The 27,883-nt window shown below is 39.2% G+C and overlaps 1 pseudogene; it reads right to left on the bottom strand.

The window, feature by feature from the left end:
- Positions 1-12,678: 12,678 nt before the first annotated feature.
- Positions 12,679-27,883, bottom strand: part of LOC122789844 — a 30,157-nt pseudogene continuing 14,952 nt past the window's right edge.

Consider the following 27,883-nt stretch of genomic DNA (forward strand, 5'->3'; position numbering starts at 1 on the left):
GTAATTAGTCCATTCTGTAGTTAATACATTTCTTAATAATTAATTTGTATGTTACTCCTATTGTTAAAAAAGCATGAGTGAATGATAATAATCTGGATAATTACAAACCTAGCTCATGCCTCCCCTTTGTTGGTAAGGTTCTTGGAATGGTTATTCAATGGCAACTGTGTGTGTGTGTGTGTGTGTGTGTGTGTGTGTGTGTGTGTGTGTGTGTGTGTCTGTGTGTGTGTGTGTGTGTATGTGTGTGTGTGTGTGTGTGTGTGTGTGTGTGTGTGTGTGTGTGTGTGTGTGTGTGTGTGTGTGTGTGTGTGTGTGTGTGTGCGTGCGTGTGTGTGTGTGTGTGTGTGTGTATGTGTGTGTGTGTGTGTGTGTGTATGTGTGTGTATGTGTGTGTGTGTGTGTGATCTATAATCTATCTCAGTCCGCTTTTCAGAGCACATGTAGTACTTTGGCTTCCCTAGTTAGGGTATATGACAAGATTTTAATAGCAAGAGACTAGTGCTGTTCCACCTTGACCATTCAACAGTTCTCTTCAGCATTTGACATGGTGAATCATGGCATCTTGCTTGACTCTGCTTGATGTTTTGACCAACTACTGCTGCAACGTTGCTGCTGTATAATAGTGTTTTGTCTTCAGTCTCATAGGTCATACACGACAAACTATGTCTAGAGTTAGTCTCTCCTTCTCCAACCTCCTTTTTATGCATGTACATACTGCCATTAGAAGACATTATTTGATGGAGTGGTTTAAATTTACATTCTTATCAGATCTGTAACTAGGTTATCTGGTGCCCTGACACTCACAATCCAAAACCGAGAATAAAAAATGTCTTCCTCAGATATAATTGTAACAAGCTGTCTGCTATAGTTATGAAGCATTGAGCTCTGAGGATGCAGTATAAGCATTCATTAAAAAAATCACATTGTCACCCTTCTTATATCAGTGCCATTACTGCACTTGAACCACATTGCCAACTGTTGACCGTGACCCCTAACAGCTTGCACTGGGGGCAGCTGCTGCCTACCTCCACCCAGTCTATGGCTCTGAGTCTTATTTTGACAACATGCAGGTCTCACCTGTCATTTTTTCAGAGTCTTTGCTGGTTCTAAATGAACCTGCCCTGTGCTTGGAATGCATCTCAGCTGTAACAGTTTTGTCACCAGATGCCATTTACAAAAATGACAGACCATGTTGAAAGTGTATAATCTGGATGTAATATTTAAAATCTGGCAAAAAGGACCACATTTCTGCCATTGTCAGTTCCTCCTGCCATCATAACCAAAATATCTACCTGATTAAGGATCTTTAATTCTATCACCCAGTTTACCTATGGTTGTGCATTGCTTTTATTTCTTCACAAACAGACTATTGCAATGTCCTGTACCTCCAGATGCCGAGTTTGATCCACTAGAACTGGTGAGGGACTCAGAGCTGGATCAAGGTGAAATGTGACCCTAGGCAGGGTAATAGATCTGAGCCCCCCCTAGAGCAGCCCCTCTTAGGGCAACCCCCCACCTCCCTCCCACAGTAGCCCCCTTCCCAATCATTCCATTCCACTACTTAGCTATTTATCCCCAGTTACCATAACACTGTTCAAACCTGTCAGTGTGCATACTGCTTTCTTATTTACTTCTGCAGTGATTACTTCACAGGGATAACCCCTATCTCCCGATCTGCTGTAATTCCACAACGTCCCTATTAGGTGGCAGCAAAGCTCTGTAAATCATATCCTTTTCTAAATCCTACACCTACTCAAGGTATCCCGCTGCCAACTATCCTTCCAGTGCCCTTTCCCATATCTAGCATTCCCTCCATTTAAGTACACATACAAAAGCAGTATAATTTCAGTGGCTTCTATCCACTTTTTTGGCTATTCTATTTACTTAAATTATGTACAAACTGCAGCCCCTATAATCAAGCAGTGTTCTGCACTCACTGATCATTTTTAGGTGCTCACTTCTGCTGGGGGTGGGACATACCTTCCTCATCCCTAGCTCCCTCCCTAGTCCTGGTATCAATTCCCATCTCACAGTGTAACCCTGTCCAGTCAACTTCCAGCCCCCCTTCCCCCCACACATTCCCTTCTGTTAATTCAGGTCTTTACCGCGGCCCCATTCCCTTAAGGCAACTTTCCCTGTGGAATCAGACTTTCACCCAACGCATTGTGTGCATGTCAGTAAGGCGCTATATTACCTACTGTGTTTTATATTTTTTCATTCAACTGTGATACATATGTACTCGTTTTGCCGATAAGGCATTTGTGGTTCTTGCTTACTGTTATTAACTTCTCCTACAGTTAACAGTACTTAATGCAGTATGTTGACCTGAGTTAATTGTTACAATGCCAGAGCCTCTAATTAGTGTATATGAAATGCACCTTTTCATTTTGTACTGTATATAGCTTCCGAACTGTGTTAAGAGGCTGGGATACTCTGCATGTGTATATAATCCGCTGCTAATTGTTCTGTCTGGATGTGGTATCAGTAAATGATAGTGCTTATCCTTGCTAAATCGATCTACTGAGCTTGATTTGTGCTGAATATAGTGCATTTCTCTGCCTCTTTTTAATGTGATGTTTTGTTTTACTGCTCTCATGTTTGCTTAAACCTCACTCTGCATGTCTTTCTGTTTTATTTTACTGTTCTCATCCTTTGCTTAAACCACACTCAGTCTCTGAACTTTCAACTGCATGCACTATCTCAGCCACCTTTTCTCTCTTCCACTCACAACTCTTTCCAACCCACTCATGATCATCCTTTCTCTCTCCCTCTATACCCTCCATACTGTAACTCTGCTACTTGCAATCTCAGGCAATAATGCTACTTCTTCCTCTGCTCTTTCTTTCAGCCCACACATTCTAATCTCCTTCCTGCCCAGGAAACCAACTGACCTGGAGTAAAACCTGCAATTGGGTGGACCTACTCTCCACAGGAGAAAAGTGTCTCTCTACCATTTAAAAGTGTATGTAAGCTCCTGTGGAATTCTGAAACTGCTATATGTCCAACTTAATCACAAAGCAGTAGCTTTCTGTTTTTTTATATGCACAGTCGCAGAGATAACCCTTATCTCCCGATCTGCTGTAATTCCATAACTTCCTCAGTAGGTGGCAGCAAAGCTCCATAAATCCCATCCTTATCCAGATCCTAAGCCTGCTCAAAATATCCTGCTGTCCGCTATCCTTCTAATGCCCTTTCACATATCTAGCATTCCCTCCATTTAAGCACACATACAAAAAACAGTATAATTTCAGTGGCTTCCATCTACTTTTTTGGCTATTCTGTTTACTTAAATTATGGAGAAACTGCAGCCTCCATAATCAGGCAGTGTTCTGCACTCACTTGCACTCACTAATAATTTTTTGGCGCGCACCTCTACTGGGGTCTGTACCCACTCCGTTCACCCTTTGAACTCACTCCGCTCCCCTACCCTGCCCCTAAATTCCACCTGCCCCCACTATCTGTACTTTTATACATCCCATAGCTCCTCCCCACCCAACTCCACTCCAATCAAATTACACATACCAAACCCCACCCACCTGTAAATATACATCACCCCAAACATCCACCCTTCCTACAATGTTCTTCAAATCTCCTTTTTCTATAACCCATTTGCCCTTCTAATCTCTTATCTCCAGTATGACCTTTCTCACACTTTTTCCCAACCCTTGCCATAACTCTTACGCACACTCCACTACATCATTCCATCAACCTCACTTCCCATCCTACTCATCCATCTCTCATGAACTCTTTGCATCTAACCCAACCTATCTATTCAAACCTAAAGTCCTCCCAACCCAACCCCCTGTACACCTCCTTTAAATTTCATTTCAGAAAATCACCAGTCTCACACAACCCTAGCTACTCTTACTCAACACACTATCTCACCTCTACTACACCATATCTCTCTCTCACTTGCTGGCGGCATCCACCCCAACCCCAGACCCATCTCAAGCACTAATCTTACCAAACACTCCGCTCAACCCACAAAATCAAAGTCCATTCGCCTCACCACACATAATGCACACAGCCTTAAAAACATAATACCTAACTTCCATGTCTGGCTCTCCCACAACCACTCCGACATAACCGCCATTTCTGAAACTTGTCTCAATTCCTATATAAAAGATAGCAAAATCCTACCACCAGGTTTCCAAATAATTCGCAATGACAGAGCCCACAAAAAAGGAAGTGGAGTAGCTATAATCTTCCCCTCCTACCTTACCATAATTTCCTACTCCAATAATATACTAACTTTTACCAATGCTGAAATTATAATAGCTTTATTAAAAATTAACAACCACAAGTCCATATCTATTGCTGCCCTATATATTCCACCTGGTGATAACATCAAACACTTGAAAACATCCTATCCTGGTTCTCCTCCAGCATAAAAATTAAACCTATATATTCAGTAATACCAACATCAACTGGACCACTATTAACTCTGAGGCCCCTTCCCACACAATCAACCTTTACAACTTCTCCCAACTAATACACTCTCCAAATAAAGATGGTACCTCCGGATCCATCATTGCCTGGATCCTAACAACTCACCCAAACCTTATCTCCAAAGCTGAACATTATCTGATCCTCTCAGTGATCACCTACCAGCCTTCACTGACCTTCTCCCATCTCCCCTTTAAAAACAACAGCATTACATCCAAACCCACAACCTCTCCTCTTTCTACCCTCAAACCTTCTAAAAATGCCTAAAACATACTGACTGGTCCCCACTAAAAACCCTTTTTCTAGATGATGCTGTATCCTATTATAACCACTCATTCCTAACCCTCCTCAACCAGCAAGCCCCCCCCCCCCAAACCAAACACATCAAAACCAAACCTTGCCCATGGCTATCTAAAGAAACTAAACTAGCCATGCAACAAAGAGACGAAATTGGAAACAATATCAAAAACATAAAATCCCCCAACACCCTCCTAGACTTTAAGCAACTACAAAACTCCTCAAGAAAACTAATAACAAAAGACCACAAAGCCTACTACTGTAATCTCCAGTCCTTGCACTCAACAAATCCAAACAAATTCTGGGACACTATCTCATCTGTGCTGCACCCTGGCAATAAGGAAAACCCTTGCCCAAACTCCAACCTCTCCAACCTTGAAATTGCCAGCCAGTTCAATTAATTCTTCATAGAATGCATAGCTAAGCTATCAACCCCCCCCTTCCTCCAGGCCCACCACCTCCTGACCCTACCACCACCCCAATCACCTACCCTCCTCCACATCCTTCTCCCTTACTTCCATTCCCACAAGCACTATAAAAAGACTTCTCCTAAACCTCAAACCCCATCGCAATACACCCAACAACCTTCCTCCCACTTTCCTCAAACAATCTACAGACAGTGTAGCATATCCCATCTCTATTCTTCTATCTGGTGACATGCTTACATCATCCCCCTACATAAAGGAGGCAAAAATACTGACACCACCAGCTTCAGGCCTATTGCCATAATTTCCCCTCTTTCTAAAATACTCGAGAAATCTATACAAGCACAACTCATGCTCACCTAACCCGAAACAATCTCCTCTACCCTACCCAACACGGCTTCCACCCTGGCCACAGCACCATGACTGCCCTTTTTTCCTTTCTTGAAACCATCAACCTTGAATACAACAAAGGCAAATTCGTATCCACACTATTCCTAGATCGGTCAAAGGCCTTTGACACCATCTCCCACACCCTACTTATATCCCAACTCTCCAACCTACAACTCTCTCGCAGCACCATAACCTGGTTTTCCAGCTACTCATCCAACCACCACAATCTGTCCAGTGGAAAACTTCAACCTCCCCTTTCCTTTCTACACCCACAGGTGTTCCACAAAGTTCAGTTCTTGGCCCTCTACTCTTTAATCTATTCATTAACAACTTTCAGCACTCCATCCCAGAATCATCTGTCATTCAATATGTAGATGACTCGACTATCATCTGCTCAGCCTTCTTCCCCTATGAACTCCTAACAAAATCCCAAATAGCTTTCTCCAAAACAGAAACCTGAATGCAGTCCAACCATCTTGCTCTAAATGCAAATAAAATCAAACTAATGATTTTTCCCCCACCAAAACTTCCAGCATTGATAAAACTTCATTCTCCATACAGAGCCAAAACAACCCTCCCCCTGAAATTGTTCCCAACACCAAGCTTCTCGGCATCATCATTGATGAAGAACTAAAATTTGATACCCACATCCACTCTGCAATCAAGAAAACCCACCAGAAGATAAGCCTCCTCTATAGGCACAATGCTTCCTCAGCCCCTCTACCCACAAAACTCTTGCATCCACCTTCCTACTCCCCTCCCTTATGTATGGTGCTCCTCTGTTTTCCAATCTCCATCTCGGCCTAAGACCCAAACTCAAATCCTGCTACCACAAGATCGCCAAATTTGCAACCAACTCAAAAAACGTGTCCCATCACTGCCACTCCCTCCTCACCCAAAACTGGTTTGAGCTACCCAACTACCTCATTTACCTACAACTCACCACTGCACACAAGCTCATCTTTAAACCTGCTAACTGCCCATCTCTCGCTGCTTCCTTAAAACCCTACATACCCAACCGCTCATTCAGATCCACAAACCAAACTCTCCTCCAGGTCCACAAACCAGCACGGCCTCCTGACCAACTATTACTCTCCTACTTCTTAGCCAAAAAGTGGAACTCTCTCCCCACACACCTACGCAACCTACCTAACCATACAAATTTCATATCTCAGCTACTCTCCCATCTATCTTCCAAATGGGAATGCCCTTGTCACACTTCAACATAACCCCACCCCCTTTCTACCTTGCACTAATATCTTCTCTAATTACCATTAATATTGTTTCATTTCTCCCAAAATTCTTTTCCTTCCCCACCAAAAACTAATTTTTCTCTCTAATATTTAATGTACTATACTTTCCTTTACATATTTACTGTTATTTCCCATACACAATGTTCTCCTAACCTGCAAATGCTTAGTAGCTATATAGTTTAAAATGTTTAACTTACAAGGAGCTCATAGCATAATATTTCACTATTATGTAAATGTTTATTTTCTGTATTTACGAATTTACTTCTTTTTATAATATGTGACTTGCAAATATTGTGGATCTAATCTGAAAATGTTAATTTTCTGTATGAATTATGTCTCTTGTAAACTTTGACATGTAACTTACAATACTGTGGAGCTTTTCTCCCTGGGCCTCCACTGAAAATGGGCTCTTTCTGGCCCAGTGGAATTCCCTGGTCATCAAACTTAAATAAATAAATAAATAAATTACAGATATTAAAATAAAACAGCACAAACACTAATAGCCATTTGCTAAACAAACAATACAGTCTCACAATAAACACAGACAGCATGAATAGTAAACTTTTCTGCCCTTGAAACTCACATACAGTGAAATGCCAATAAAATCCACATTTAAAGAAAATGCATCTGGCCAGTGGAAGATTAATTTACCTTTGGGCCATATTCAAATCTTAGGCTCCTTGCACACATTTTTAGGGCCATACACACACACACACACACACATATATATATATATATATATATATATATATATATATATATATATATATATATATATATATATGTGTGTGTGTGTGTGTGTGTGTGTGTGTGTGTGTGTTCTTTGACTCACCTTCCTTATTGGTATTCAGTTATATTCCTTGCATAATACAGCACCACTTGTTAGAATGCATTTAAATTTGTAGTTTTGAATATTCTTCCAGTAAGCAATGAAACAAAATGTATGAACCAATAATGGCAAAACTACCCATTTCAGAAAATGTCAACCATAAAAGGCCACTCAGACACCTGTCATTACAGTCCACCAATATTGGTCAATAAGCACAATATCCGCAGAAGTAAATGTCATCTGAATAATTCCATATTAAAGAGATCTGTAACTAATGAAGAGGTTGCTACTGGCAAACAGCTTTACATTTCAGTGTTTCATCTGCAAATTCAGTGCCTGCTGCCCTTGAATTAATTGCCTATCTAACATTTAAAAAAAATAGTAAGCTGGTAATCTTACAGTAGGCAATGACTGACAAACCGACAAGTTCATAGTTACTAGACATCTCTAGAAAGGAGGACACAGTCAGGAGTGCAGAACTCCTATCCCCCCTTAAACTGCACCATATAGTCAGCAATCAAAAGGGCACTGCAGTAGCAGCACTCCATTTACACGGTGTGGGAGTAGAATCCACAGCCTTCTGCACCAAAAATAGTTATGCTACTAACATTGCTTTCAAATTATACAGCACAGACAGTGGCTGCCATTTGCTAAACAAAACCACTAGTTGCACACTGAAAAACAGACTTAGCATAAGTAACAGCAAACTTCTCTTCTCAAGAAACTCAAAATTCCATGAAAATGCACTGAAACTCGTAATCCATTGAAAAAGCCCTGAAACTCAAACTCACAATTCTGTCAGCAGTCTGGTAGTTCATGCAGAAGATTCAGGCTCTTGTCAATACTGAAGCTCACAATTCCTTCATTGGTTTGATAGGTGGTACAGAGGATTCAGGCTCTTATCTACTGTAACTAAATTACAGGGTCAAGCCTAAGCAAGTTAACTGACTGACCTGCTCTCCCCAACTAGGGCATTACATACCATGCCTCTCAACCTCTTAGCACAAGACATCTGGACAAAGCCTAAAATAATGGGTGACAAAGGCCTATAAATAAGACAGAGTTCAAATAGTGCTCTTATAGACGTAGAAAGTTGCTAGAATAATAGGATTTATCTTGGCTTGTATTTTCTGAAGGATATGAAGTCAGAACAAAATGTATAACATTATTTAGTTATTTCAATCCTCAGTGATTTGCCAGAAAATCACAAATTTTATGAGAAACAGACCAAAAATATGAGGCAAAAATATAGGCAGTTGGGAGGTGCAAGAAATCTAGACAAAGCCAAAAATAATGGAGATACAATGGCCCAAAATAGGAATATATTTTAAATATTGCTCTTTGTAACTTAGAAAGTTGCTAGAATAACATGATTTGTGTTGGCATGCTTTTTCTGAAGGATATGAAGTCTGAAACTCATTGGTATAATCATTTAGTGACTTCAATCTTCTGTGAATTACCAGAAAACCACACATTTTATGAGGAATTGGCCAAACGTATGAGGCAAAAATCTGGCCAACTGAGAGGTATGCATACCTCTCAATCTGTTCGTGTAAGAGGTCTAGACAAAGCCTAAAATAATGGGGGTACAATGGCCCAAAAATGAGGATAAATTTTAAATATTGCTTTTTTTAACTTAGAAAGTTTCCAGAATAACAAGATGTGTGTTAGCATTCATTTTCTGAAGTAAAGAAGTCGGAAATGCATAAATAAGTCATTATTTAGTGACTTCAGTCCTCCATGAATTGCCAGAAAACTACAAATTTTATCAGAAACAGACCAAACCTACGAGGCTAAATCTGGACAGTTGAGAGGTATGTTCACACACACACACACACACACACACACACACACACACACACACACACACACACACACACACACACACACCTTCCTTCTCTCTGCTTTCACATACATACACCTTTAAGAATTTTACAAAAAAATTAGCAAAGGCACAGACAATTTTACCAGTATACATGAGCTGAAGGAGAAATCAGAAAAAACACACTCTTTTAATGGATGCTAGAATGTTCCCCAGCTGCTCACAAGGAAAGTGAACATTTCAGGTAGAACTTAGAACAGAAGAGGATTTAAGGCCCAAACTTAACAGCTGTGATTCATACAGTTTAACACCAATGCTGCTGTAATGAAAACTTCCCTTAAGAAAAAAGGCTTCCATTTATTACCTCAAGTCTTCAAAGCAGAGGTCTCCTGCAAAGATCTAAGGTTGATCATCACTTATCACACCTTCTCTCTGACACAGCAACACACACACTTTCTCTCTCACATAGCAACACACACACTTTTTCTCTCATACAGAATGGAACCACTAGTTTAAATTATATATATGCACATACACACTTAGCCTCTCATATGAACAGAATCACTAGATTAAATTACAAGTACACATACACACACTTTCTCTCTCATACAGAAATGGAACTGCTACTTTAAATTACATACACATACATATGTACACACACACTTTCTCTCTAGTTTAAATTGCACTTTTACACATACATACATACACACACACACACACAAACATTTACCTTGTCTCTTAGAGGTATGGCTAGTTTAAATTACCCGTCTTAAGTGCTGAATGCATTATGTGTTTACTTCATACTTCTGCAGTGGTGATGCACACATGGTTCGACTTAAAGTAGAAGATGCCACCGCTACTATGTTTAGATGTTTTTTTTTTAATATATTAAAATGAATATTTAAGCTTCCTGGGCTGAGTGGGCCCCCCAGTCACGGGTCCCTAGGCAACTGCCTATGTCGCCCACTGCTGGATGCAGCTTTGGTGGGGCTTTGTCACTCGCATACTTACTGGGACATCTAGACACCATAATGTTATCTTCTTCTTCTTCAGAATGTGAGCCCCCCCCTTATCTTAGTTGACTTCTCAGCCAAACCCATAGCATAAGAAATCTGTCAAAGCTGGAAATAATGGGGGTGGGGGGTGAGCCGAGGCTCAAAATAGGGGCAGATTTTAAATATTGCTAATTAAAAATAGAAAGTTGATAGAATAAAAGGCTTTCATTATTAAGCATTTTCTGAAGTATATGATATCTGAAACTCAAATATTAGTCATTATTTAATGACTATAGTCCTTGGTGATTTACTAGAAAACAACACATTTTATGAGGACAGACCAAAAATATGAGACAAATTTTGGACATTCTGCAAAATTCTGGACAGTTGAGAGATATGTTTTCAGCTGATACTGACTTGCTTGCATGCTTCATTCTTTCCACCATAGATTGCTTGAGGTTATGAATGAATCAGCTAGATTCATCAGGGACATATTCCTTTACTCATCAAAGTGTGTGTCTCTGCAGCTGATAGTAGTAGTTGGGGTCTTTACATGCTTGCCAAAAATATACCTTTTTTACCCTGCATTTGAAAGTTAGCCCTATCTTAAATGTTATATTCTTATAACTGTAAAATTTCTTAATATGTTTAATGTTTTAAGCTTTGCAATCGTGCCTAGTCAAAGGTGCTTAAATATATCTGAATTCAAACTTGACTAACTTCAGAACCAGATACTTATTCTATTATTCTGTAAATGTGTATTGAATCTGACAAGACACAGTCAATTGTTGCCTTCAGAGCTCTTTGATGTATCAGTGAAGATGATACCTAAGATGGTACAGCATAATTTTAGTCTCCTTGGCAGACCAGCACGGACTGTGGCCTTGTGCCTTCACAGGTGCTGCCATCATTAGAAGTGTCAGTACCAGAATGAAAAAAGTATGAGCACGGATGGGGTTCACAGGTTTAGATCCACTCCATCTGGGATGTGACATCACCCTAACCAAACCCAGTTAATATGCAGGGGCATTAGCCTTGTTACTGCTATTACTGGCAAGTTTGGTTTTACCAAAAATGCATTGTCAACAACATGTTTTTTTTTTTTTTTTAAAGAGTAGATTCACATTTTATTTATATATTGAATAAAAATCATTAATGTCAGGATCTCACACCACAGTATATTAGTGACTCTGCAGGAAGTGATAGTGTATAACAAAGTGAAGTATGTGCTAACATTACACTCCAGTTTGTATATGGAGAAAAACCCTGCACTTCTAGACCAGTATCTCCAAACCCAAATGAACACTTTTAGTATGATGCAGAAATTCAGAGATAATAGTGTCTGCAGTGACACCTTACAGAGGGATGCAAGACACAGGAATTTGTCACAGCTACCCCAGGAAACACATAAAGCATTGGCTGCCCAGCAGCAAATGTGCCATGAGATTCTTAAGGCAGAGACTACTGCTACAGATTGTTAGCTGAAAATAGTCAGAGTCGCCCAGGGGTGTATGTAAGGATTTCCAGCACTACCTGGAAATGGAGGCATAGGGATAATGCCGTGATCGTACTGATGTGGTGTATGATGGTAAACCAAGCATCATGGCTGCCTTCACTGGTTAAGACTTACCAGACTCAAGTAGGACTCAGTCTTGGAAGGGGCAGAGGATAGAGTACTGTCTGGATATGTGGGCCAGATCATACAAGACTACAAGTACTTCTTAAGAAAGTACTGTAATGGTGGGGGGGACAAGCACAAAAGATTTCATGCAGGCCACCTAAGTGTTAATCTTATTTAGCAGAACCACTTATTCAAGGTCCCAGTCCAGGTCCCCCAGTACTCAGTGTCTGCACGATCACCTGCATCAAGTATGTCATGAAATCGGGTCAGCTCACCATCCCACCCCTGTTCAAAATCACTTGGACTGTCACCTACCACCTACCTTATCTTTTAGGAGATGTGCGTGACATATTTGACTCTAACCTACTGTGATTCATATGTGACATTTCTATGACTTACAATTTTACCTTCACTCAGAGATATCAATGTTTTACTTGATACAGAATAAAGTATTAAATAACGTTAAAAAAAGAGTGGACACAGTAATCCAGTCTTATGACACCCTCCAGCTTCATGCATTATATCCCTGTCATAGTACTGCATAAAACTTCAGTGAAATGTGGAAATAAAGCTGTACATCATAACATAAGATTGCATTATCTATGCATTACCATTGTTACAGCTAGTGGTTATCTACAATTTAAAAGCAGTAATATGCAAGTATTCAGAGAAATACAAATAAAAAGTTAACAAAGATTAAAAGATATCCTGACGTAAACAAACACTGCTACTACTTCACCTTTTCCACCTGCACAAATGATGACATTTTTTGTGTCTGATGATATAAATTATTGTGTAGATCAAAATCCTATAATCTGATGTACAGTACTTTAACACAGACAATTACGTCAATTAAAATATGTAATAGTTAAAACTGAGGAAACATTGTGTAAAACAAAAAATATATATTCAACTGCAAGGTATACATTCATGTTAAATTTTGAAATAACACTTTTATTAAATGTACTACTTCAGGACATTCAGTACATGCATACTTAGGTAAGCCACCTCAGCAGAATTTATTGTGCAAAACAGTTAAAATTGTGATTTTTTTATATGATGCCTTGCAACATCAGTGAACAGGAGTCAGTGAGCACTCAAGCATGAATTTTACAAACAATAATATGAGCACCTGATCTGAAATAATGCACCACTTATTAACCATAAATATCACTGCATATTGTCAATTAAACTCTGTTTATTTTATGAGAAAGAAGACACTACCCTGAATGTTATGTTCCAAAGTTCTGAACTAGATGAAACCTCTTTACTTGTGCAGCCATAGGCCGTGCATGAGCCTGTCATTTGGGTTCCTTACTACTGATGCTGGCTGGCCATCATTACTCATATTAGGAGTGGAAATGTGAACTGAAGTGACAGCAGAGGTAACTGCACCACCAGACCAGCACATGATCATGTTACGCAGAATGCAACATGCAGTAAATATCCTGTCTGCAGTAACTGTTTCATACTGAAGGGTATCCCCAGACTCAACCAGGCATCTGAGTCTGGGCTTCAACATTCCAAACACCCCCTTCATGACAATACAGGCCTGGGACTGGGCCATATTATAACTATCTTCAGCAGTTCCTCTTGGATTTTTCTCACTGATATCATGAGTTATGGCTCTAGTGAATATACAGCATTACCTGAAATAAAAGAAAATAAAAGATAGACAAGGGGAGGGTGGACAAAACAAAGAAAAAGTGGCTTATTATTCAGCAATACATTTTGCCATGAATAACACTTAAATAAAATAATAAAAAGAAATAAAGATATTTTCTAATTCCCATCAAGATTATCACTGGGAATCCTACCGTGCAGGAAAGGCTGGTAGAGTGAATCGGAATGCCAGGTATGGGAATCATGTGTACTGCCAGGATGCTGGGCAGAGATGTTGGTGATGTACCCCCATGCATCACACACTACCTGGCAACTGATGGAATAGTAGTCCTTCCTATTATAGTATTGCTCACTCTATGGACCAGATGTAGCTCTAATTGCAATGTGGGTGCAATCTATCACACTGAATACACCTGGCCAAAGTGTTACCTCATAAAACGCATAGTCTGGACTAAATCCCGAGGTAATGCAGGGAAATAGATGTACTTATCCACACATGCCAAGAGTAGATCTACAAACTGTTAAAGTACATTCGAGGCAGAAACCTGAGACACCCAACATGTTCCCAATCTGTCTATAGAAGGTCCCAGTGGCAAGATGAGAGGAGGGCTATGCATGCCATTGTATCCATAGGGATAAGAAGGTCACATAAATCCAGAGTGCCCATGTGGGGGGCATGCATACTCACTCTGATGCTTACAATATCCCTTTCCACTCTCAATCTGTCAAGTATCTCCTGATTATCAAAATTATATTGAGGCATGTCCCACTGGGTGCAGGCAGTTTTGCTGCCTCAGAAAATTTAAATGTGATATAATAAGATAATTAAAACTAGAAATATGAAATTTGCAAGAGAACCTACATTCTTAAAATTTAAGGTATAGAAAAATACGGGTCTATATTATGACATCAAAAACCCTTATCATCGAACACCACAACACCGACACACATAGCCCAAACCACAAATACGCCGAACCCCCTAAACCGTGAATTTTAAATCTCGAATCATCATAGTTGGCCAACACCACAGTGCGCTACATACTGCATACTCAAACATAATAAATAAAACACATACATATATTAACCAAACCCTACATCTAACCCTACACTAAATCTTACATACATTACTATCTATGCACTTACCTTAAACCGCACCCTAACCCTAAGGTCCATAACTATCGCACACTTACCTTACAGACATATACTCAAACAAAACAAATAATCCACACACATACAGTTAACAAAACCCTACTTCTAACCCTACACTAAACCTTACATACATTACCTATCTATGCACTTACCTTAACCCGCACCCTAACCCTAAGGTTCGTAACTATCACACACTTACCTTATGGAGCTAAACCGCAGACGTGCCAACCATGACACTTCAACATTTCGTGTTTCGTGGTTTTGAATGTTTGCCATTACCGTAGTTCGCGCTATACGTGTCGGTGTTGTGGTGTTCGCTGAAACGGGATTTCGATCTCGTAATATAGACCTGAAAAACAGAAATAGTACTAAGATTGTCAAGGAATTGACAAAAAAGATCATCAAGCAGTATTTTCACATAGAATGGAATTAGCATTAGAAAAAATTTAAATTACACTCATAAATGAGACAGCTTTGTTCATCTAGAACTTTCTCCTAGTTTGTTTGTCAAAGTCAGCTCTTTATGTAAAAGTCCTAAATACAAAATTCCTTCTGCTTGGCTTTATATCCCCTGTCTTAAACTAGGTTATTTCCTGTCTTAAACATTCATCCTTTTGAGCTCCGATGTCTGCTAACATTTTAAAATGCTTGGATCATCTTTGAGAACAAACATTGGTTTGATCTCCATATCAAGTCAGCCATTGCAAAATCTAATCAAGTGTATGGGATACTATATAAGGTCAATAGTTTTTCAAATCACTATATCAAACAAAGCTTCAGCGAGGCCTATTCTTGCCTGCTACCCAGCCTCCTGTATACTTACAATAAACTAAATCATCTTCTTGAGATGGTCCTACTGATATACCTTTCCATTTTCTCCATAGCAAAGCTTTATATGTGATTATATGGCCATCCGTCCTCACCCATTTAACAATGGCTGATGTTCTCTGAAATGATAACTCCTATTGAAAACACTGGACCTGCTAAACTCTATCTAGTCCTTTTCCCTCTACTGGTGTGACCTTAGTACAAGAGAATGACAGCACCGTCTGTGGTGTCACCATGGGAAAATAATAGATCCAACATACATTTAATGTATCAAATAGCCTCCATGCAAAGATTAAATATGGATACCAGATTTAATTTTTTTTCTTTCAAGAGGCATTCTAACTGCAGAGTTAATTAGCACAAATATGTATTCATATCTATCTGTCATTGATCTTTCACTCTGCAACACAAGATCTTACTAGACTAATCTCACTCTGTCTCTCTCCTCTTTTTCCTTCTCTATCTCATATGTCAGTTTATTCATTATCATGGCCTCCACACCTATATTTACACATTTCCTACCTCTTTATTCTCCCTACTATTGTTGTTGTTGTTGTCAGATTCTTTGTTTTTTGACAGAAATAATCCCCCACTTTCTGGACCTCCACTGGAATTTTTTTGTCATGCTCCCTCCTTCCCTCTTTCTCTCACGTTGATTCCGTTCTGTTGTCTATTCCTTCCCTAAAGTCTGTGGAACATTAAATTAATTGTTCCTGCTTCCTTTTGATATGTCTAATCTCCTCAGTATTGATGTGCACCATATTTATAATTTCTATCTGCTACTGTAAAAAAATGTATTAATTTACTGTTTTATGGTTTACCAAATGCCAGAAGGGGAAACAAAAGACTTCAGTAGTAGCTGCTCTAAAGGATTGTATTAATGACAGTTGAAAAGTCACATCTGTAGTGAAGTGGAATGATTATAAAGACTGTAGGTCGTCTGGCCTATTTGGAATATTACTGCATTGTATCGTTTGCAAAACTGTTTGTGAAGGCTATGACAGCAAAGTCAAATTAAAGGGAAAAATAAAATGTTTTCTCTTTTCTAAATTAGTATGCTACTCGTGTGTATATGTTTGGAGAACAGTAGTATATTGATGAAGGCACTACATGATGGGATATAGGGGTGCACAGCACCTTCATAAAATTGCATATTTGGGTTTTTAGATGTTTTGCAATTGACCACAGCATTTATTGGTTTAATGGTTCCATTAATTAGTCTGGCATTAGCCTTATGCTGCCTGATGGGTGTGGTTTTGATGGTTTGTGCATTCAGACTTTTGTGGTCATTGTTTACATAGCCAATCACTACACTTCTGATCTTTTATTAGTATTACACTGATACATACCCCATTGTTTTCCACTGTCAGTTTATGCTTTTATAATTGTATTCTGCTTGCATTTACCAAACAGAATAGAAAGTCTGAATAGTATAGCATCATATTTATTGTTGGCGTATTTATTGTTCCTTAGACAATGGGCTTTACTGTACACCAGTACCCTGATTGGAGAACGATCATTCTCCAGCAGAGTATTAATGTGCAAGTAATGCCCACTGAAAAACATGTCCACCACTTCATGCCAGCGTATCAACCAGCCGTGGAGCTCGGATTGAGAAAACGGAATGGCTGTCATTATTTTACGCTCGCTAAGCAGTGCTTTTGCTGTTTAGCGAGTGTAAAATATAAAAAAAAGAAGACAACAAAAAGGCATGTGTGTGTGTGTTTATGTCTGTATTTGAGTGTATGCGTGCATTTCAGTGAAAGTGAGCGAAGCGACCTATTATTTAACACTCGCTAAGCAAAGTTTTTGCTGTTTAGCAAGTATAAAAGAAAAAAATTAAAATAAAGTGTGTCTGTGTGAGTGTGTGCATGCATGTGAGTGAGAGAGAGAGAGAGAGTGAGAGCAATCAAAACTGAAAAGTGTGTGTTTATGTTTCTGCCTGCATGTGTGCGTGAATGCATGCATAAAAGTAGAGAAACTGTGTGTGTGTGTGTGTGTGTGTGTGTGTGTGTGTGTGTGTGTGTGTGTGTGTGTGTGTGTGTGTGTGTGTGTGTGTGTGTGTGTGTGTGTGTGTGTGTGTGTGTGTGTGTGTGTGTGTGTGTGTGTGATCGAGAGAGTGAGAGAGAAAGCGAAAGTGATGTGTGAGTGAATGCATGTATGTAAGGAGACTGCCTGTGAGAGAGATCAAGAGAGAGTGAAACTGAATGTGTGTATGAAAGCAGCTGGAGACAAAGAGACTGAGAAAAAGGATGAGACAGATCTGTGTGAGTGAATGTGTGTATGAAAGCAGAGGAGACTGTGTGTGTATATGTATGTGTAGAAAGCAGAAGCAACTGTGTATGTGTGTATGGGACAGAGAATGGGCTGTATTTAAAATTGTGTTTCACTTGCTTATTATTTTTTAAGCACTATATTATTTTTTTTATATATGTCTGATGTAAAATGCTTCCTCCAACACCATTAACATATACTACAGCAATTTTGAAACAGTTGGCAAGGGAACTATTTTACATTAAACATATATAAAAAAATTATATAGTACTTAAAAAAAATGAATAAGCAAGTAAAACACAACCATTTTACAGAGACCCCATTCTCTAAGCACAATAATGTCCTCAAGGGTGTGTGTTAATGTGCAATTAATGCCCTTCCAGGGGTGTAGAGGCCCTCTGCTTGCTGCGTCGGGCCTCATAACACCCCTGGGTGGGCATTAATTACACATTAACATACACCCTGCCAGGCATTATTGCTTGCTTATACAAATCAATGCCTTGAACAAATGTCAGTATTCAGTGTACTATATCAATACCGCAGTGCCAATGGTAGCTTTTCTTTTTTAATATGAAGTTCTATAACTGTTGTTTATTTTCTGATTAAAAATTCATCCGTTTTGTTTACTGGTATGATATCTAGTTTCCAATGACTATACTTATTTTTACATTTAAAAATTACTTGTGTATTGTGGAATGTTTATGAATAATTTGTTTTGCTTGAAGCTTTTGTCCCTGGCCTTCTCCTGTAATAAGTTTCTGCTGATCGTGACTTCCTGGTCAGTAAAGCAAGTAACTAAATAAATGGATGAGGGTTAAAGCTACAGCTTCTTAGCAGCAGAGTTTACACTGAGGCAAATACTGACATATCTTAGCCTCTTATTGTAAAAAAATCTGGTGAAAGCAAAAAAAATAATGAGAGAGGAGAATGTGGCTCAAATCTTTGTCATTATTTAGTGACATCAACCATATTAAGTACATTACAACCCATAAAGTCTTTTAAAGTCAAGGAGACTGCAAAAAATGTGTAAACACTGGCATATGGAGTTTTTGCTCAAAGGCCAAAAAATATGTTTATGTTTGCACAGATCACATTTACCAACACTGAATTGTGTTCAAGGACATAAAATGTCATTTGATGTTTATATAACAGTTTTATGTTAGTGTTTTCATAAAATGCAGTCAGTATACTGAACATAATAAGAGATATGTTATTTATATGATAAAAGCTTGGCCTGTGCAGGATTTTTTTAGCCATTACGCTACGTATAAAACAAGGATCTTTAACAAAAAGTAGCAGGTTATCTGGTGGGTTATCCTGCTATGAAAAGCTAAGTAATTGTTATCATTTTGTGGTTAGAAAGCTCAATGTTTGTAAGAAAAGGCTTCATTTGCCATCTGCTGGCTATACTATAAAATTGCAAGGGCTCTGTAAATTTGTGCCTCATTTTTTTTGATATTTTTTTATATTATTATCACTTTAAAGAATTCTAATAGTTCTGTATTTCTTTGGCAGTAATACCATACTCCATGGTATAAGTGGTACCGGTGCATATACAAACGAATAAAGTATATTCTATAAATACCAAGTTTTGAAGATTTGTTACTTGCTTCTCAACACATTAATTTCTTTATAAATGAAATATAAACAGACCTACAAGCATTTAACTATTTCATTACAATACCATATATGAAGTTATACATCATGTGATTAAAAGGTATACAAAGAATAGATTATAAATCACAGGTTAATCCAATAGCAAAAAAAAAAGTTAAAACATTTGATATCTTTTCACTGCACTAGTATGTTTCACACCATTTTTGGGTTTGTTTGCAGTGCCAGTTTATAGGTCCATAATATGTCCACATTATGTTAGTGAACATAAGGCAAAATTCTAGCAGCTTCAGGGCAATACAACTGTAATTCCAGAAGCGTTATTTATGTGTTCAAAAGTTTTGTCTTGCAATGCTTTTTACATGGGTAGAACAACAAAACACTTAAATGTCAGAATATATGGACATATACTGCTGTGGTGGTGCTCCGGTAGCGTTGTCGCCTCACAGTAAGACGCTGTCTGGTTCGATTCTCAGTTAGAGCGTCTTTTGCATGGAGACATGCGTGAATGGACATACCTTCGTTGAAGGTTGTGCATCAGGGCTGGTAACTCGGCACATAAAAATCAACTACCAATCATTAGCGGACTGGAGTTCCGCTGTGGCAACCCCTAACCAGGAAAAGCCGAAAGACACAACAACAACAACCTATGAAAAGAGAGATTATAATGCCAACTACAAGCATTCTGCCATCTGCACAAAATTCAAAAATCATATTTAATGTTCTGCAGAAGTACACTGATGGCATGGGGGGAGATTTAAAATATAGTTGAACAAAATGGAATTTCACATTATTACCCATGAAGCTTGGACAGAATGAGGGCTTAATGAAGTTTGTATGTCTGACCACTAATATATAAATCATGCAGCTTTGTGTTAGCAAATATTTAAAATATAGGTCTGATTGTTTATTCTTATTTGTAGTTTTAACAACTTTTAATGTTTTCTTGTGATATTTTGCCTTTAAGTTTTGGACTTTTCTGCATTAGTCAGATTTTAAAATGTGACTTTGTGCTATACCTCTCAACCTCTTAGTGCAAAAAATCTGGACAAAGCCTAAAATGATGGGGAGACAAATAGGGGCAATATTTAAATATTGGTTCATATGTTCATAGGTAGGCACTAGGCTATTGGCCCTAGGGCCTATATAAGCCTAGTCAAACGGTACCCTGGCTTTTGCCATCCAAGAAAATTATTTTCCTGTGCCCCTGTCGAGCAGAGCCACAGAAGTGATCCCGTGGTGAATTTCCTATCTCCCATCCAATCATCAAGATTTTTCTTAAAGAGTACTAATGATGAGCTCTGTTTGATATAGATAGGTAGCTTGTTCCAGAGTATGGGAAGTCTCTGGGGCAGGAAATTATCCCTCCAGCATGTTCTGTTTATTGTGGTTACAAGGTTTAAGTCCCTAGAGCATGTAGCTCAGAGGGATTGGGATTTCTTTAAGTGGAGCATGTCCAACAGCTCTGGGTCTGACATAGCTTTGTATGTTAGGCAGAGATCGCCTCTGAGTAGGCGATATGCAACGAAGTAAAGATGGAGTTTTTTGAGACGGTCTGCATAGGGCATCTGTTTGAGGCAGGTAATCCTCTTTCTGCGGTATTTCTGCAGCCTTTCCAGCCGTTGTAGATGTCTTGTGCAGTACATACCAAAAGGGGCATTGTACTCTATAATGGGTCTAATGAGTGATGAGTAGAGGGGAACAATGACCTCTTTTTTCCTGGATGAGAAACCTTTTGTGATGAGGTATGCCATGTAGAAGGATTTCTTGACTACTGTGGCAATGTGATTATCAAAGGAGAGACTACTGTCCACCTGTGTCCCAAGGTCTCTTACCACACTTTCAGTGTTAAGTAGACTACTGCCTATGTGGTAGTTCATGGGTACAGAGTTTTTACCACAAGGGATGACAATGCACTTTTTGGCATTGAGCTTGAGGCCATGGCTTTGACACCAGGCATCTGTCTCAGTGAGGCTCTTTTGTAGGATGTCCACCTCATTAGGTGTTTTGATTATGGCTCCTAGTTTGCAGTCATCTGCGAACTTTGTCGGCCAAAGACCTTCTGTGTTTGCCTGTACCACAGAGAAGTAGATACCAAACAGGAGAGGACCCAGGACTGAATCCTGTGGTGCTCCACTTTTCACTGGTCTGAAGTTGGATTTAGAGTCTGCTACTTTCACAATGTGGGTTCTGTCAGAGAGATAGTTGGCAACCCATTTTGTGACATAGGGATTTATACCTAGTTTAGTGAGTTTATCTATAATTCCAGAGTGAGGGATGGTGTCAAAAGCCTTGGCGAGATCTAGAAAGGCTGTGTGAACCACCTTACCATGATGATACCTTCCATAGCCTCATCAGGCTAATGGGGTGGTAGTTCCTGGGGTCCGTGGTGGCTCCCCTTTTGTGGAGTGGGATAACCGTTGCTGTGCACCATTCAGTGGGCACAAAGCCTGAGGTGAGGCTATGACTGAACATGGTACTTAGGTGGGGTGCCAGTTCGTTCTGTAGTTCATGTAGAACACAGCCTGGGATGTTGTCAGGTCCCATGGATGCTGTGTTCTTGGCTTTGGAAAGTGTGTTTTTTACCTGTGCAGCCAAGATTACAGGAACTTTGCATTCTTCCGGTATAGAGATTGGTCCTTTAGGGGGTGAGAGAGGGGTAATGTTAGCACTGAACCTATCTGCCAGGATGTTGGCAATATCAGTTGGTTCTGTATTTAGTGCCATTGTGCTGTAACTCAGAGCAGATCTGAGTGTTGCCATTAAGATTTTGGACTTAGCTATAGAATGCTTTGTGGTTGTCTTTAGAATCAGTGGCAATTTTGTTTTCATAACTAGCTTTGGAGGATTTTTATGAGGGATCTCAGCTTCTTACTGAGGCTGACCAGGGAGTTCCTCCAATCATGGGATTTTACTCTTTTTTGCAATAGTTTCTTTCTTCTGTTGTAGAGTTTGTTTATGGCAGGGGCCACCAGATTGGCTTCCTTTTTTGGAGGATAGCATCTTGGTTCTGTTAGGGATTGCACAATCCATGGACTTGTGTAAGTGCTTATAAAGTGCATTTGTATGAGATTCAGCAGTCGTACCTCTATTGTCCGTCGTGAATTTTGCCACTTCTGTCTTAAGAATCGTGAAGTTGGCTTTGGAGACATTATTTACGGTGGCTTCCCTAATGGGGGTTGGGGGTGGATGTGGATGTCTAGGGTGATTAGCTTGTGGTTGGATCTGACCAATGAAGAATTGACCTCTGGTGTGGAACATCGGTTGCCCATGTTGGTAATGACCAGGTCTAGGATATTGCTGCCCCTGGTGGGGGTGTGGATAAGTTAATCCAAGGCATTGGAATTCATGAATTCCAGAAAACGTTGGGCACAAGAGTTGGTACGTGAGTAGTTTTCCTAGTTAATGGTGGGGTAGGTGAACTCGCCGATTATTAGGGTGTTAGGTTGTACCCTAATATTTTCCAGTGTATCAAGAAATGAGGAGTGGGAATCCTGGGGCATGGTGGGGGATCTTTAGCAAGCTACAATTTGGATTGTGGTCTTGCCCAGAGTTAGTTGCACTTGGATAATCTCAGATGCATTATGCTGAGCAACTAGCCTGGAGGTGTGGATATCCTTAATGAATATGGACATGCCTCTGCCTTTAGTGTTTCAGTCCAGGTTAGGTGGCTGAAAGGTGTGGTATGAATTATAGCCTGGTAATGCAGGGGTGCTCTCTGTAGCCTTGAACCAGGTCTCTGTCACTGCACAGATGTCAACATTCTCCATTTTAAGAAGTGCCTCAAGTGAGTGCATTTTGAGGTTTTAACTTCTAGCATTGAGTAGCATTACCCTCAGATTTTGCTTGCTTGTACCTGTTATGATGGTGAATTTGTCATTTGAACCTTGCCTAAAAAAGACAGTACAGGGGTGGCAAGAGCCTTGGCCAGTATCTGGAATCCCAAGGGCGATGGGTGCAGGCCATCTCTGGAAAAGCATCGTGGTTTGTCGATCATGTAATCCCAGGCAGACAGATACTGGTTCCCCTTAGAATGACACCAGAAGCTTAACCAATTGTTGAACTCAATCATTTTGTCCTTGAACTGTGGTATAATTCTGGGTGATGGCAGGATGCTGCTTAGGGCTAGGGTCATACCTGCCTGGGCTACAAGATTGGACAGCTCCTCCATGTCCCTTTTCATGTAGTCCAGGGAGGTACTTCTCAGGTCATTCACACCAACATGGACAATGACAGAGTCATATTTCTACTTGTTGTGGAGTGACCTGAGTGCATGCGTTATGTGGTGGATCCTGGCACCTGACAGGCAGCTGACAGTAACTTTCTCCTTGTTTAGCCTGGTGAGTGGAACATCAGTGTGCCTGAATATAGAGTCACCTATGACTAGAGTGTTGGGTACATTGTTATGACTTATGGGCTGTGGTTGAGTGACACACTGAGTTTGTGGGCTATGTGTCATTTGAGTTGTGTTGGGGGGTGGAGGTTGCTTACGTTTCTGCTTTGGAGGTCCCTGTTGCTTGGGTAGATTTTTATTGAGAGCCTCCGCAAATGTAGTTGTGTGTTTTGTGTTTCTATGTGTGTGTTTTGGTCGTATAGGTTTTGAGGGACTATGTGATGAGTGTGGTGTGGTGCAATTGTTTGCCTTCTTCTCTTGACTGTCTAGTCCAGTCTTGGGTGAAGAGAGCTTTGCTTCCAGTTTGGCTATATAAGTGCACCTCTCACAGGTTGTAGTGTTGGGTGGTAGGAGGAGAGGGTTTTCTGTGTACATGAGGCAATTGCTGCATTGCCCCAAGATGCCCAGATTCATCAGGTAGATGGGAGAAAACATCAGGAGCTGACCCTTAGACAAGCCTGGATAGGTGCTTATTTATTAAGTACTAAAAACTGTTTTCCTCTAGACAAGTGAGGAAAGTTGAGTGTTTTAGTAATTTGTAGCTTATTTAACGCTTACAGTGAATTATGAACAAGTGCTGAGTCAAAGAAACAGATTTGAGTGCTGAAACTAAAATACTGGCTAGTTCTAAGAAAGAAAATTAAGCTAGAAGGCTCCCCTCCAACACAGAAAGGCTTGGTGGCTCAGAAGCTTACAAACAGTCCTGGATACAGCAAATCTGTATCTGGACTAGATGACTTACAGGAAAGCTCTTATAAACTTAGAAAGTTGATAGAATAATAGGTTTTGCCTTAGCATGAATTTTATGAATGATGTGGAGACTTAAACTCAAATGTTTGTCATTATTTAATTATTTCAATCCTCAGCTATTTGCCAGAATGGAACAGATTTTAGAAGGAACAGACCAAAAATAAGAGGCAAAAATCTGGACAGTCTGCAAAAACCTGTACAGTTTAGAGGCATGCTTTCTGCCAGTCTTTAACCATGTGCTCTTTGTATTTTGCACCATTCTGAATATGATCACCTCGCTGAATGAAAGCGCTCACTAGTGCCATTTTGGATTTACTTATTTTCTATTTATCTGAGTATTCAGTGGTTTTAAGCATATGTCAAAGTGTGACTGTTTTAAATCGGCCACCAGATGTGAAATGCTATACTGTACATTCCAGACACATGACTACATATGTATCTTGCAAGAAAGAGACATTATAGTCTTAACTGATGTAGTAAAAATGACAGTTCTTACTTGCAGCTCTTATAGTTTTAATGTCGGATTAGGTTCTTGGTTACTAGAAATTGAGTGCAAAAAATTCAAGAATCTATTTGGGATCTTCACATGCTTAGAAGGACATTTGATAATTTGAGAGTTTTGCATTTTGAAAAAAGGAGGGGGCCAGTTACAGTCATTGAACAACTAGAAAGTAAGAAAGTAAGTAAGACTTAAAGTAGGGCCATTCCAGCATTTACTGGATGCCAGTTAGCCTTTTTAGGATGTTTCCAAATGGTATTCTGTTCTCAGAGTGAGACTGAAAAAGTGTCTGACATTATCGATGGCTGTCTGTAGAAGATTGGTATTATAACTTGAATTCAGGTTAATAACCCAGAAGCTACACTATAAAATAGGGATGAGTGCATTTATTGCTAGTGATCTCCTGGATGTCTTTGTAAGACAGTTGGAAATTGTGGAGCATGCTTTTAATTCAATTTTACATTGTCACTGATAAATTCAATATGAAGAGTAAAGGTTAATTGGGAGCACAGGCAATGCCAGTGGTAAAGATAACATTGTACAAGTGCTATTTTATGTTGGACAAATAAGTTAATTTTCTTGTATTACTAGTTTTCAGTTTTCTACTTTTTTCATATGGTTTTGAGATACTTTGTATGAATTTATTTTCTAAGTACTTACAAACTGAAATAAAGTATTTTCATAGCTGGTTTTCTATGTTTGGTTGAAGGCCCTGCTCTATATAAAAGGTTGTCAGCAGCATTTAGTGGTATTGCATTTATTGAAATGGTTCCAATTATGCCATTTATGGAAACGTATACCAAACCTTAATGAGTTCTACAGTAAAGGAATCTAGATCAGATAAGCAGTTTCAGCTTTGAATGCCATTGCATATCAATGACAATTTTTCCACTGAGGCTGCTCATTTCTAGAGTATATCATTGCAGTGGATATATAAAGGTCATTCGGTAGGCTATGCACAGTTCAGAGTCCATGCTGGAAGTCTGTGAGTAGCCCATATTTGTTCAGGTATTCAGTAATCTGTTTGTGGATAACTTTGTTGAATACTTTTGTGAGAGGCGTTAATATTGAAAAGTCCCAATAATCTTGATATGTTGATGGGGTTAATACATTCAATACAGGGAAGATAATGCCATGTTTAACTTTTTGCGGTAGTCTGCCTATGGGTTACAAGCTTTAGAATATGTGTAAAAGGATTGGCTATAATAGTTGCTGGTAAAAAGGAAAAGGTAGGGCCTAGGAAGTATGGGTTTGGGTTTGGATTGTTTACATGCTTTTATGCAGGTCACTGACTATTTCAGTAGATCATCTGAAAATAAAATAGGGGCCTATCATTGTGCTGTTTTACAGAGTTGAGATGTGATGATGTAGAACTGATTCATGGATTTTCTATGTGAAGAGAAAATAATGATGTCTTTGCATAATGGCTCCATGGTGTTCTTCCTCTTTCTTTCAGCATTCTGCTGCTTTCTTGATGTTCTGCGAACGCATATTGGACTTATGTTCCCAGGCTTATGCAGTACGTCAGTGCTTTGGAAAGGAAGAAATGGAGAAAGGAAGATCTTCATTGCTTCTTTTTTTTTTTTTTTTTTTTTTTTTTTTTTGTAAAAAAATAAATTTTGAAATCCAGACAGTTCAGAGGTAAGAGAGAGACATTACAGAAATACAAGGAAAAGTAGGTATGTTTCTTTAGTTTGCATAATGTACCTGATTTACATTGTATTTCTGCCCTATCTCTCTCATACCAATAAACGGTCCAGGTTTCAGACTTCATATTTCTTGACCTCTTAGCTCAAGAAATCCGGAAAGCCGTAGCATTTATTTATAGAATGGAGTACGGGAAACCAGACGTTTTTCTCTTGGTATATATTCGATTTTACAATGCACATGCCTGTTGGGCTGACCAATCAGCATGCAAATTTTTGTATTTAATGACCAATCATTGTATAATTATAGATAAACAGTTATACCACTGTAGAAGTTAACAGTGATGAGTTCTGAAAGAGCAATGCATCTGTAGACTTTGTTTATAGTACTTTTTGTATTTTACATGTGTTTGATATGCAATGTAGGGTTACAACAGGTCCCCCTACTTGATTTTACAGATGAGTGCATTTTTAGATAAGACATTACTAGCTATAGGGGTGAGAAAGTGTGAGGTTCTGTAGCATTGTTTTAGTGGTGGAGTTTTTGGCTAATAATATTGCCAGTATACTTGTCCAATGGAAGATAAGGGTCCATGTTGATCCGTGGGTACTTCTGTTTCTAGTTGTAGTGGGTTGCTATCTGCACCATTAATAATTAGAAAGGGGACTAAGGATGGTTTTGCAGGGTGCCAGCAATCACATTTGATTTCAAGTAATTGACTAGGAGAATTTTGTTTTTGTTTTTTTTTCCAATGGCATAAATCTGTAAAGTTAAATTGTAGTTTTTTCTGAAGGATCAAGGCTTTCTTACATGATGATTCAAGTAGTAAGATATCGTCTGCATAAAGGAACGACCTGAGGTGGAGCAGGTTAGAGGATACATCGCATATGAATAAGGAAAATAACAGAAGTCCAAGGATAGATCCTTGGGGGAGACCTATGTTTATAGTGCCTTCAGTCAAAAGGCAGGTTTCTAAGTGTACTTACAGTGTTCAGTTTTGAAGGCAATTTTGAAACTATCTTATTGAA

The sequence above is a fragment of the Protopterus annectens genome, chromosome 15.part0 (genome assembly GCF_019279795.1).
Source record: "Protopterus annectens isolate FY-2018-M chromosome 15.part0, PAN1.0, whole genome shotgun sequence".
Lineage (NCBI taxonomy): Eukaryota > Metazoa > Chordata > Ceratodontiformes > Protopteridae > Protopterus > Protopterus annectens.